This window comes from Mus musculus, chromosome 7 (genome assembly GCF_000001635.26).
Source record: "Mus musculus strain C57BL/6J chromosome 7, GRCm38.p6 C57BL/6J".
NCBI classification, from domain to species: Eukaryota; Metazoa; Chordata; class Mammalia; order Rodentia; family Muridae; genus Mus; species Mus musculus.
This window is the reverse complement of record NC_000073.6, coordinates 143,233,625-143,246,686: the sequence shown is the minus strand read 5'-3', so window position 1 is coordinate 143,246,686 and position 13,062 is coordinate 143,233,625. Positions and strand designations below refer to the sequence as shown.

General features: G+C 33.6%; 1 protein-coding gene and 1 long non-coding RNA gene across 9 annotated transcripts in view; one reads left to right on the top strand and one right to left on the bottom strand.

Moving 5' to 3' along the window:
* The window catches only part of Kcnq1 (potassium voltage-gated channel, subfamily Q, member 1), a 320,174-nt gene that overhangs the window by 180,364 nt on the left and 126,748 nt on the right, over nt 1-13,062 (bottom strand). The gene's annotated exons all lie outside the window — the stretch shown is intronic.
* Nucleotides 1-13,062, top strand: part of Kcnq1ot1 (KCNQ1 overlapping transcript 1) — an 83,437-nt gene that overhangs the window by 49,861 nt on the left and 20,514 nt on the right. The window contains exon 1 of the long non-coding RNA NR_001461.5: nt 1-13,062. This exon is cut by the window's left edge and continues 49,861 nt beyond it; it is cut by the window's right edge and continues 20,514 nt beyond it. This is a non-coding gene — a long non-coding RNA (KCNQ1 overlapping transcript 1).

Here is a 13,062-nt window from a genome sequence, read left to right as displayed (position 1 = left end):
ATACGAAACCTTTCTGTATTGTTAATAATGCCCATTCAATAGAAGTTCCTTTTGTCTGATACATCATATCTGCTGTCCACCTATTGAAAAAAAATACAAGGATTCTAAAAGACATTAACTTTTTAAAACATAGCAGACATTTCAGATATGTTGAAATTATCGGAGATATTTGAACTATAAAACTAAGGACAACATCCAAGGACAATAGCAAGGAAGGAACCAAACTCATAGGGAAAACACAAAAAGGGCTGGGAACCAGCAATAGCAATGTATGAAAAATACCCTCTGTAGACTCATTTGATTGCACACAGATGAGAAAAAAAATCAGAGTATCTTTTTGTACAAACAACAAAAACTAAAAGACAAAAATGAACAAAACAGTGAGAATTTGGCTGAGTTGGTTAAGTGTTTGTCTTATATACGTAGGACCTGAGTTTGGCTCCCAAGTAAAAAAGTTATCTAGTTATCTCCATTCCTGGGGCAGCATTAGAAGACATGTCAATCCCTAAGAATACTAGAAATAGTCATATAGAAGCCAAAAACAAAACAAAAATAAAAAACAAATAGAAACCATTTGAAACAACAGGAACTAAAAATTTCCCCTAAATTATTATCATACATTAAACAGTTCAGGAAGCTGAAAGAATACCAAACAGGATTAATAACAAAACTTGCATCTAAACATATCATTATCTACAGAAAATCAAATATTTAAAAAGCCCTACAGGAACACCTACTATAAAATAGCAATAGTACAAACCACATCCAATCTGTCCTCAGAAGCAAGAAGAGCGAAATAACAGAACAAAACAAATCGCTATATATCATTCTGCACTCTGCAATTGTCTTAAGATTGGCCAGTTAGGTAAGATTTTGTTCAAAACATCTAAAAATGTGTTTAATTATGTTTATGTATACTTAATTGAAATGAATGGTACCAGTGATTTATAGAGGAGTTAATGGTTACTTTAGGTCATACAATGTATGAATTGGTATGGTATGATTTGAAAGAGGGCTTAGCTTAGTTGAAAATGTATACAAGATCCAGAGAAATCACCCCAAAATAATGCTAGTAAACAAACTTTTCCAAAAACAGTATTGCAAATATATAGCAAAACAAGTTTGTAGTTACAGGTTGTATCTTAGCAGCCTCCTGGGTCCATTGTACCAGAATCCCACATATAAATCTCATGTTTACAGTAGATTTCAGATTGGGAAATCTGTTTTGCATAGTCATTGTTATTTAATAAGTATCTTCACCCCATTTTGTGGCAATGCTAGTAGAGGAAAGTGAATTGCTACTGAGCTATATCTCAAGACACTACCATACCTTTCTAATTGCACAAGCTCTAATGCCATCACACCTAAAAGAAGCTCTGAATTAAATACAATATAGTTCTTAACTCGTAGGTATTACCTAAGAGACTTAAAGTGATTTTTGAGCAGGCTAAAACCAACCAGCCACCACTACCACAACAAAAGATATCTGCTAACAAGCCATCAGATAGGATATATCTAGTAGTATTCCTGTTGTTGCCATTGATAGAAAAACATATCTCTCCCAGAACATGAGAAATATGAGAAACAAATTAGGGTAGGATAAGGAAGGGAGAGTTGCTATATTTTCTTCTTGTTTGGGAGAGATAGCTATTTGTCAAAAGAAACCAACATAATACTAGATAGAAACATACCTCTCCGGAATTATAATCTTGGTAAAGAGAAAATTGGAATAGGAAGGTGTGTTGACTTTCTGCAGCACAACTCTGTTTAGGGGAAATGTCTGTTTGTCTTACCTGGCTTCTTGTAAAAGTATGGTAGATAATATGGCCCATGATAATCTCATTTCAAAGTTCCTATCAAAGTAAGATCTGCTTATTCTCTATAACCCTGTGGATGAAGCCATTTCAGATAAAGATGAGCAAAGGGTTACTATGCTTTGAAGAGAAATTACAGTATTCAAAGAGATCTTTAAGCCCAGACATTGGATTTACTAGACACATACTTAAAGCAATTATTTTAAAGAGTTAAATATATTGGTAATCATAATAAAAATATAAGCTACAGACTAGGACAAAACATTTAAAAAATATATAAGGAGCTTCCCAAAACTTAAAAGGGCTGGGAATGTAGCCTCACGACAATAGGGTACTTGTCTAACATGAACAAAACTTAAAATTCTATCCTCATAAATTGAAAAAAATATGTGTATGACTGAATTTTGCTTTCTGATTTGAAAAACACCCAAACAATATGAAGTTAATGAATGGCAACTTTACCAATATGCATCAGTTTTGCAGGAGAAACACCTCCATTTAGCATAGATGTTAAAGACCCACATCTTAAATCCAATCTCTAGAAGCACAATGTTGATGAAAGAAAGCCAGGCTTCCAAAGAACATCATCCCATGCCTGAGTCAGTTTAGTAAAATCTACAAAACTGGCCAATGCAAAATGAGCTCTATTGTGAAGGATAAAAAGACAATGAAGAACAAGCAATGGTAAGATTATGTTAGATCATCAATTTGAGTACATTGATGAGAACTTCAAAACTATCTAAGAATGTGCAGTGAGGGGGGTAGGTATCTTTTTGCCATATTCTCAAATGAAAAAGCTTTAAAAATGAAACATTTTAGTTTAAACATCTTATTTCTTGAGGGTCTAAAAGATTCTAAAGTTGTCAATGTTCACTGAAACAAAAAAGATGGTAATCACATGGAAATGTCTTTTGTAAGAGGTTAATATACAGGGACCTCTTAGTTTTCACAAAGGTAGGATTTATGGGCAGGATGATAAACTTGTTTTCCTGATAGACTTTCTTTTCCAGACTTAACAGGCATATGAGGAAAAATGGTACACTGAGGCTATGTATAAGAAGATAATAGGCAACCTAAACAGAAAGCACCATGCTTGGATGGATTTACTGATAAATTCTGACAAATCTCAACTATTTAATGGAAGAATGTATACTAAAGGTTCTACAGTGTCTTTTAGAAGGTAGGAAATATTGCTTAACTCATTTGTTGAGACCAATGTTGCCCTTATTTCTGTAGCAAACAACACATTCCAAACAAGCTAAATACCAGTAACTCATGCTGTATGTGTAAAACAATACACTACGCAACATTAATATGCCAAATCCAAAAATACCACAACTGCTCAGTGCTATGGGACATTAAAAACTAAGGTAAGTTATCACAAGCATAAAATAAGTCACAGGATTATGTCACCAGACAGAAATATACATCCGACAAAAATCTTGACCAACCCATGGTAAAAACAACAACTTTGGAACATTTAGCCTCAGGTACGTAATCATAAGAAGTAAAAAGAACTTTTATGATTATATCACTGGATACATATGAATCTGACAAAATTCTTTACTAACACATGATTAAAAAAAGGACCCTTGGAACATTACCAAATCAGGTAAGTAATCACAAGAAGAAAAAAAATGTTACATGACATGATTATATTTCTGGATACAATAATTCATCTAGCAAAATTCTTTACTAACTCATGATGTTTAAAAAGCCGTTTGGAACATTAAAAAGTCAGGTAAGTAATCACAAGAAGCAAAAAGAAGTTACATGATTATATTATTGAAATGCATCTGGAAAAATTTTATATCAATTTTAAAAAAGCCCTCTAGATTATTAAAACCTCAGGTAAGTAAACACAAGAAGCAAAAAGATGTTACATGATTATATAACTAGACAAAAAATTTGACAACATTCTTTACCAACTCATGATCAAAACAAAGAGCATTAAAATCTCAGGTAAGTAATAAGCCAAAAGAAGTTACATACTTATTCACTGGATACAATTACCAACTCATAATAAAAGTAACAACAACCAACAACAACTCTACACATTAAAAACTCAGGATAGGGTTCACAAGACCCAAGGGGAAAAAAAAAAAGGTCTGACAACATTATTTACTAACTCATGATTAAAACAAAACAAACAGGAAAACTTCTGGAACATTAAATACTCAAGTAAGTGATCACAAGAAGTAAAAATATCACTGGACACAAAAGTGCATCTGAGAAAATTCTTTATTAACTTGTGATTTAAAATAAAGAAAAAGAAAAGAAAACCAAACAACTGGGGATCATTAAAAACTCAGGTAAGTGATCATAAGAAACAAGAAGCAAGAAATAAGTTACAGAAATCTGACAACATTCTTTACCAATAATACCAAACAAAAAATAAGCACACACAAAACCCTCTAGAATATTAAAAACTTAGGTAGCTGATCACAAGACACATGAAGCAAAAAAGATATTACATGAATATTTCACTACACACAAAAACCTGACAACATTCTTTACCAACTCATAATACAAAACAGAAAAAAAAAGCATACATAAGACATCTGGAGCATCAAAAGCTCAGGTAAAGATGACAAGAAGCAAAAAGAAGTTACAAGATTATATCACTGGACACAAAAATGCATCTACAAAATTCCCTATCAACTCAAGATAAAGGAAAGAAAAGAAAAACCTAACAACTCTGGACCATTAAAAACTCAGGTACATGATCACAAGACACAAGCAAAAAAGAAATTACATGATTTCACTGACACAAAAATGCATCTGACAAAATTCCTCATCAACTCAAGATGGAAGACAAGAAAAACCCAACAACTCAGAAACATTAAAAACTTAGGTAAGTGATCACAAGACGCACACACACACACACACACACACACACACACACACACACACACCCCACAGGAAGTTACATGATTATTTCAGTAGACACAGAAACCTCACATTCCTTATCAACTCAACATAAAAAACAGAAACAAAGCAAACACAAAAACCCTCTGAAACATTAAAAACCATGGTAAGTAATCAAAAGACACACACACAAAACAACAAGAAGTTACATGATTATTTCACTAGACACAGAAACATGACAACATTGTTTACCATCTCATAATACAAAACAAACACAAATCCTTTGGAATATTAAAAAATCTCATGTAAGTGACCACAAGAAGCTTAAAGAAGTTACATGATTATATCTTTGGACACATGCATGCATCTGATGATTTTTTACCAACTCATGGATTTAAAAAGGGGGGAAAATAAAACCCAACAACTCTGGAACATAAAAAACAAAAAGTTACATGATTATTTCACTAGACACAGAAATCTGACATTTACCAACTCATAATACAAAACAGAAGCAAGGGCTAGAAAGATGGTTCAGTGGTTAAGAGCACTGACTGCTCTTCTAGAGGTCCTGAGTTCAATTTCCAGCAACCACATAGTAGTTATATATCCATCTATAATCTGACTCTCTCCTGACGTGTCTGAAGAGAACAACAGTATGCTGATATACATAAAATAAATCTTTTTAAAAACAAGCAAAACACAGAAACCCTCTGGAAACTTAAAAAGGTGATCACAAGACACAGATAGGCAAAATGAAGTTACACGATTATTTCACTAGACACAGAAACCTGACATTATAAACTCACAATATAGGAACAAAACAAACACAAAACTCTGGAACATTAAAAAACTCAGGTAAGTAATCACAAGAAGAAAAAAAAAGTTACATAATTATTACTGGACACAAGCATGCATCCAACAAAAATTTTTATCAACTCATCTCAAAAACCCCAAGAACATTGGAATATTAAAAGCTTATATAAGTGATCACAAGACCCAAGAAGAAATAACGAAGTTACATGATTACTTCACTAGACACAGAAATCTGACAACATTCTTTATCATCCCATAATACAAAACAGAAACAAAAAGACCACACAAACCCCTGGAACATTAAAAACTGGTAAGTGATCAGAAGAGACAAGAACCAGAAAAGAAATTACATGTATGTAATTTCACTACATACAGAAACCTGACAACATTCTTTATGAACTCATAATACAAAGCAAAAAAGGCACACACACAAAACATCTGGAATATTAAAAACTCAGGTGAGTGATCACAAGAAGCAAAAGGAAGTTACATGATTATATCACTAGACACAAAAGTGCATCTGACAAAATTCCCTATCCAAAAGAAAAAAAAATCAGTAAACACTATAAGGACGTCATTAACTTTGTAAATACCATTTACCAAAAGTATATACCAAACATAATTGACAGGAAAAAAAGGGGAGGTAAGGATGGTGCCCACTCATTTTTCAAAATCTTGTGGAAAACTCCTAAGTAATGGACCAAAATAAAGGGAATATATATTTTGTTTAAAAGGAGCAAAGTTTTGTTTTAAGTGGCATTATCTATGTAGATAATATGAAAGGACACATATACAAATTCTGCAACTATTAAGGGACCACAGCAAGGTTACATGACTCAAAATATACAATAATCAGTTACTTTCCTATATGCCCCAAGTTAACGAGTGGAATTTGAAACAAAGTACATTATTGCTTTGGCATCACCAAAATAAACAGATAAAAATATGTACAATATATTTTCAATATTTAACATATTGAAAAATTCAATATTGCCAGATGTCCAATAACCCATGCTGATCCCCACATTAAATGCAACCTTAAGCAAACACAAATGTTTTATCAGTATTGGAAAATGGACTCTAAGGCTACTGTGGAGGAAAAGGATAGAATATGAAACATAATATTAAAGGATAATTTAAAATTAACCTATTTTAATGCATTGCTGTAAAGCTTTGGGGATCCAGAAACTATATTACTTGTAAAAGAATAGGTAAGTAAAGATGAAAGGAAAAGAAAATAGCATGTTAAAATACAATCTAAGTTCACTCAACTAATCTGTAGTAAAGGAACAAAAATAAGAATGGAGAAAAATGTTCTTTTTTTTTTCAACAAATGGTGATAAAATAATGATAGCCACATGGAAAATGTAAGAATCTAGATACAGACTTTATACCCAATAAATAAAAAATAAGTTGAGAATGGATCGCAGACATCAATGTAAAAGTAGAAAATAGAAAATATCTTCACATAATACAGACCTAAAAAAATTCCAAACCTTGCACTAAAGAACTAAGTCATTTTGCATTTGTAGTTTGATATTAAGAAAAAAAAAACATGTTAAACTGTTGCCACCTCTATTCAACATAATGGTGAATGGTTTAACTGGATCAAATGGATTAGCTGGACACATGTAACACATGTAAATTGGAAAGGAAGTAATAAACAAGATTCCTCATAAGATTGTATATGGTAAATTCAGTAGTGCAAAAGAATATCAGTACACAAGTTTCATTTCTATACATCAAAATTGATATTTAAGAGTACCATTGACATAATTTCATTTGAGGCAGCAGTATGTTATCCACAGCTTTGATGGCCAGGCTACCTCGTAATTATTCTTGATTTCATAGATGATAAATCTGAAAAACTATATTGTTTTGCCCTTACTACAATAGGAACCACTGCATCCAACCAATTCTTGATTCTTGCACTTAAATAGGTCTTAGCTCATTCATACCAGATTGTAAATACAATGGATGTATACCAAAATTAAGGAACACTGTCCCAATATAATGAGAAATACTAAAAACCCAAAGAGAGCCGGGAAGATATCCATTTGGTAAAGCATTTGGCAAAATGCTTTTAAAGCATGAGGATCTGAGGGTGAGCCCTGGAACTCATGTGAAAATGTCATGTATATTGGATGTTTGCAGTCACAGTGATGGAATGGAAGGAAGAGAATCCAAAGAGTTTAGTAATTTGGCAGTCTGGCCTATTTGGTCAAGTCGAGACTATCTCAATGGAGGTGGATAGCATTTCTAGTTAAGAAAGTGGAGGCTGTCCTCTGACTTAGAACACATGAATATGCACAAACATGCACCTACATATATATCTTTGTATATAAAAGAACAAGGCCATTATCAAAGAAATACAAGTCATGTTCCAGTAACCGACTCCAAAAAACCAGGCACATTAACTTAGTGACAATTTAAAATGAGTTAAGAATAGCCAACTAAAAGAGAACTGGGAGAGTACAATCTGAAAAACAATACATGAACAAATGAGTTTCAATAAAGCTATAGAAAGCAAAGCCAAATTCTGGAGGTGAAGAGTACAGTGAAAGGAAAATTGTAAGACTGGCTCAAAACAAGATTTTTCAATTAAAACTGGAAACCTTGACCTTGAAAAGAACACTTGGACCAAATGGATTTAACAGATCTATAGAACATTTTATCTCAAAACAAAAGAATATATCCTCTCAGCACCTCATGAACCTTCTCCAAAATTGGCCAAATAATCACACACAAAAAGCCTTAAAGAATCCAAGAACACTGAAGTGATTCCATGCATTCTATCAGATCACCACAGACTAAGGCTGGACTGAAATAACAACAAAAACAATGAAAATCCCACATACTCATGGAAACTGGATGCTCTAGTCAATGATAACTTGGTCCAGGAAAAAATTTAAAACTTTCTAGAATTCAATGAAAATGAAAGCATAGCATACCCAGACTTAATGGGACACAATGAAAGCAGTGTTGAGGACAATAGCACTAAGCGCCTTCATAAAGAAACTGATCCTATACTAGCAACTTATAGCACACTTGAAAGCTCTAAAATGAAAAGAAGTAAACACATCCAAAGGGAGTAAATGGCAATAAATAGCCAAACTCAAGATTGAAATCAACCTATTAGAAACAAACAAAATACAAAAACTCAACAAAACCAAGAGCTGGTTCTTTGAAAAACACCAACAAGGTAGATAAACCCTTAGCCAAACTATCTAAAGGGAACAGAGCCAGTATTCAGTTTAACAAAATCAAAAATGTAAAGCGAGACATTGAGGAAATTGAAAAAAACATTAGATCTTACTACAAGAGACTTAACAAAACTGGAAAATCTAGATGAAATGGTTGGCTTTCCAGACAGATACCATGTACTAAAGTTAAATCAAGATCAGGCAAACTAAAACAAGAACAAACAAACAAAAACCAACCAAACAAACTACAAAAAAAACAGCCCAGCGCCAGATGGTTTTAGTGCAGAATTCTACCAACATTAAAAAATGAGCTAATACTAATACTCAAACTATCCCACACAATAGAAACAGAAGGAACACTACCTAATTCATTCTGCGAAGGCACAGTTACTCTGACACCTAAATCACACAAAGACTCAACAAAACTTCAGACCAGTTTTGCTTTTGAATATTGACACAAAAATACACAATAAAATTCTTGCAAATTCAATCCATAAACATATCAAAGCCATCATTTACCAGGATCAAGTAGGCTTCATCCCAGGGCTTCAGGAATGGTTCAATATATGAAAATCCATAAACATCATCCACCATATACACAAACAGAAAAAAAACATGATTATCTCATTAGATGCTGAAAAGGCCTTTGATATTAAAATTCTTGGAGAGAGCAGGAATTCATGGCACATATCTAAACATAATAAGAGCAATAAATAGCAAACTGACAACCAACATCAAATTAAATGGAGAGAAACTTGAAACAATCCCACTAAAATCAGGAACAAGTCTTCCCACTCTCTCCCTGTCTTTAATATAGTACTCAAAAGTTCTAGCTAGAGTAGTTAGACAACAAAAGAATCAAGGGGATATAAATTGGAAAGGAAGAAGTCAAGTTATTACTATTTGCAGAGAACTCCTACAGCGGATAAACAACTTCAGCAAAGTGGCTGGATATGAAATTAACGGAAACAAATCAGTAACCTTCCTTTATATAAATGATAGATGGGCTGAGAAAGAAATTAGGGAAACAAAACCCTTCACAATAGCCACACATAATATATCTTGGTGTAACTTTAACCAAGTGAAAGATCTGAATGACAAGAAGGGGAACGGGGAGTGGGAGAGAGGAACCTGATCTTGTATTGGGTGAGGGAAAAGGACTGAAGCCCCAAGGGCCAGCAGAAAGAATGTAAACAGGCATCCTCAGGAAATAGGAGGTTGGGGGACCCCCCCCCAGAACGTACCATTGACCTGGGAGGTGAAAGACTTCCAGGACTCAAAGTGAGGGACCTTAGATGAAATGCCTGACAGTAGATAGAGGGAACTTATAAACTCCAGCAGGAAGACAGGACATCAAGTGAGGGATGGGATTTCCATCCCACAGTCACACATCTGACCCAAAATCGTTCCTGTCTGAAAGAATTACAAGGATGGAAATGGAGAGGAGCCTGAGGAAAAGAAGGTCCATTGACAGGCCCAAAGAGGGATCCAGCTCACGGGGAGATCCCAAGGCCTGACACTACTACTAAGGCTATAGAGTGCTCACAACAAGGGATCTATTATGAATGCTCTCTGAAAGACCCAAAAAAACAGCTGAAAGAAGCAGATGCAGATAGTTGCACCCAACCAATGGAAAGAAGCAGTTGACCCCTGTTGTTGAATTAGGGAAGGCTGACAGAAGCTGAGGAGAAGGGTGATCCTGTAGGAGGACCAGCAGTCTCAATCTGGACCCCTGAGATAACCCAAACATTGGACCACCAAACAGGACATACCAACTGATATGAGGTCCCCAACACACATACAGGAGAATTCCGGATCTGTGTTCATTCAGAGATGATGAACTTAAACCTTAAGAGAGTGGAAGCCTCAGGAAATTGGGGATGGATGGGGGGGGGGTGACAAATAGAATATGGAGTGTAAAAATTAATTAAAAATAATTTTAAAAAGAACTTCAAGTCCCTAAAGAACAAAGATGAAAAGATCTCCTCCCATGCACATGGACCTGTGGATTAACATAAACATCTTACCAAAAGTAAGCTACTGTTCAATGCAATGCCCATCAAAGTTCTAATACAGTTCTTCACAGACATGGAAAGAGTAACTCTCAACAGAGTTACTCAACATCATATGGAAAAACAAAGACCCAGGATAACAAAAACAGTTCTTAACAGTAAAAGATCTTCCGGGGAAAATAATAATTCCTGGCCTCAAGCTGTACAATCAAGCAATTGTGATGAAGATCACGTGGTATTGGTACAGAGACAGAAGTTGCCCAGTGGAATAGAATCGAAGACCCAGAAATAAACCCACACACCTATGGACACTTGATCTTTGATAAAGAGGGCATCTGAAATCAAGAAAATAGAAAAGTGAAAAGATCTCCTTGAGGGTTCGTGGAATGAAATCATGATCATTAAATTTCCCAATTGTAGAGTTTAAATAGAAGAGACAGAGAAAGAAAATTCATTTGAGTACATAAACTATTGAGAACCAGGCCAATCCAAAGCATTCTCAGAGGCCCTAATGAAGGAGAAAAGTAATCTCTTTATTCCAAACTTTAATCTATCCCCTATTTTTTGAAAACCTGATCCTCTCTCTCAAGGTTCTGTTACTGAAGGTTTGCCAGCTAGTCCATGCCAGTAAATAATCATTGAAAATTCAGATATATGAACAAAATGGACATTCAGGTATATGATAGGTTCAATACAACAATGTAGACAACACACATTAAAGATTGAAAGATTAATTCTATCAGTGCATTTCTTAGCATATATCAAAGTATGAAATTCACTGGTTAAGTATAGAGGTAAAACAAAACAACCAGCCAAACAAAAGACAGTCACAAACCTCATTTTAGATTTAAGAGCATATAGACTGAAAAACAAAATAGAAACTAGCAATACATTACACATGGAAAACAGGAGTGACAAAATTATGAAGATATAGTCACTATATAATAATAGAATCCATTAATGGTGAGGTCTAACATTTGTAACAATATCTGTCTTAAAACTTAAAACATAAACCTGAAAAGATTATCCTTTAGCATTCTCCACTTATAGTAGTGGATAACTCATCTGTACAAAGAATCACTAGAGAACCATTTGAGATATATATCAATAAATAATAAATAATCTAAGTTTACATCTCATGGAACTATAAAGGAAAAAACCCTATCCTACATGTCAAAGGGATAAAAAGACAGGCTAGTGCAGGTATAAATTAAAGACAAAAAATTAATTCACCTTCAAACTCTTTAATAATTGAAGATAGAATAGTTCTAAACCAATTAATCATTCAGAAAAGGCCAAAGTCATCAACAGTGTTCCAGTAAAACAAAGTTTCATGGACTAATGTCACATCTACCCCTATTTTACAAGAGTCTTTTAGCTGTACTACAGAGCAATTGTGATAATTAGTAATTATCTTAAGAGATAAAGAAATTTTATGATAAAAATGTCATATTTAGAGCTGAAATGTTTTAATGGAGCACATGTGTGCAACGCTTACAGTAAATATTGAGTAACTGAATTATTTTCTTGAACTAAAGTAAGAAAATGATACCTATGGAACGGGTAATATGGCTAGTAGATAAAAGGCAATTGCTGCCAAGCCTGATGACCTAAACTGAATCCTTGGGACTGCTATGGTAGAAATGACTTTTTTAAGTTGTCCCTTTATGATCACATGAGTGTAAAGGCATTTGCACATGCAAATGCATGAACACAAACACAATAAATAAATAAATAATTTTTTTTAAGTAAGTTATTCCCTTTTTTACCAATTGGATTCAAGATAATGTTGAAAGTTCTAGCTAGAGGAATTGAGGATGGGGAGTGAGATATATAAATAAGAAAGGAAAAAATAAAATGTATATTTGCAAATGATATAATTGTACAGAAAAATGTTATTGCCTAAAGAATTATTACAGTCTTCAAATCAAAGTTCAATATATAAAACACACAAGAAATATCTACATTTCTTTATATTAACAGTAAACTACCCAAAAGGGTAATTAAGAAAGCTCTTAAGAAAATAGTACCTCAAATCAGAAATAAACATTGAATATATCAGTTAGTTTGGACAAGAGTATCATAACCATTTATCAACAAAGGTCTGTTATTTGAACAAATAGTTTTGGGGAAAATGGGTATTAAGATTTAGGAAAATGAATGTAGCACCTTTAAATTACAGTATATAAAATTAACTTAAAAGGGATCAAAAATATAAATGTAAGTATAAATTTTGAAGAAAAATTACATTATATGGGGCATTAATTTCATGAATATAACACCAAAGGTATAGACAACAAAAGACTGAACTTCATGATATGTAGGCATAAGTTTAACCACAGCAGCAAAATT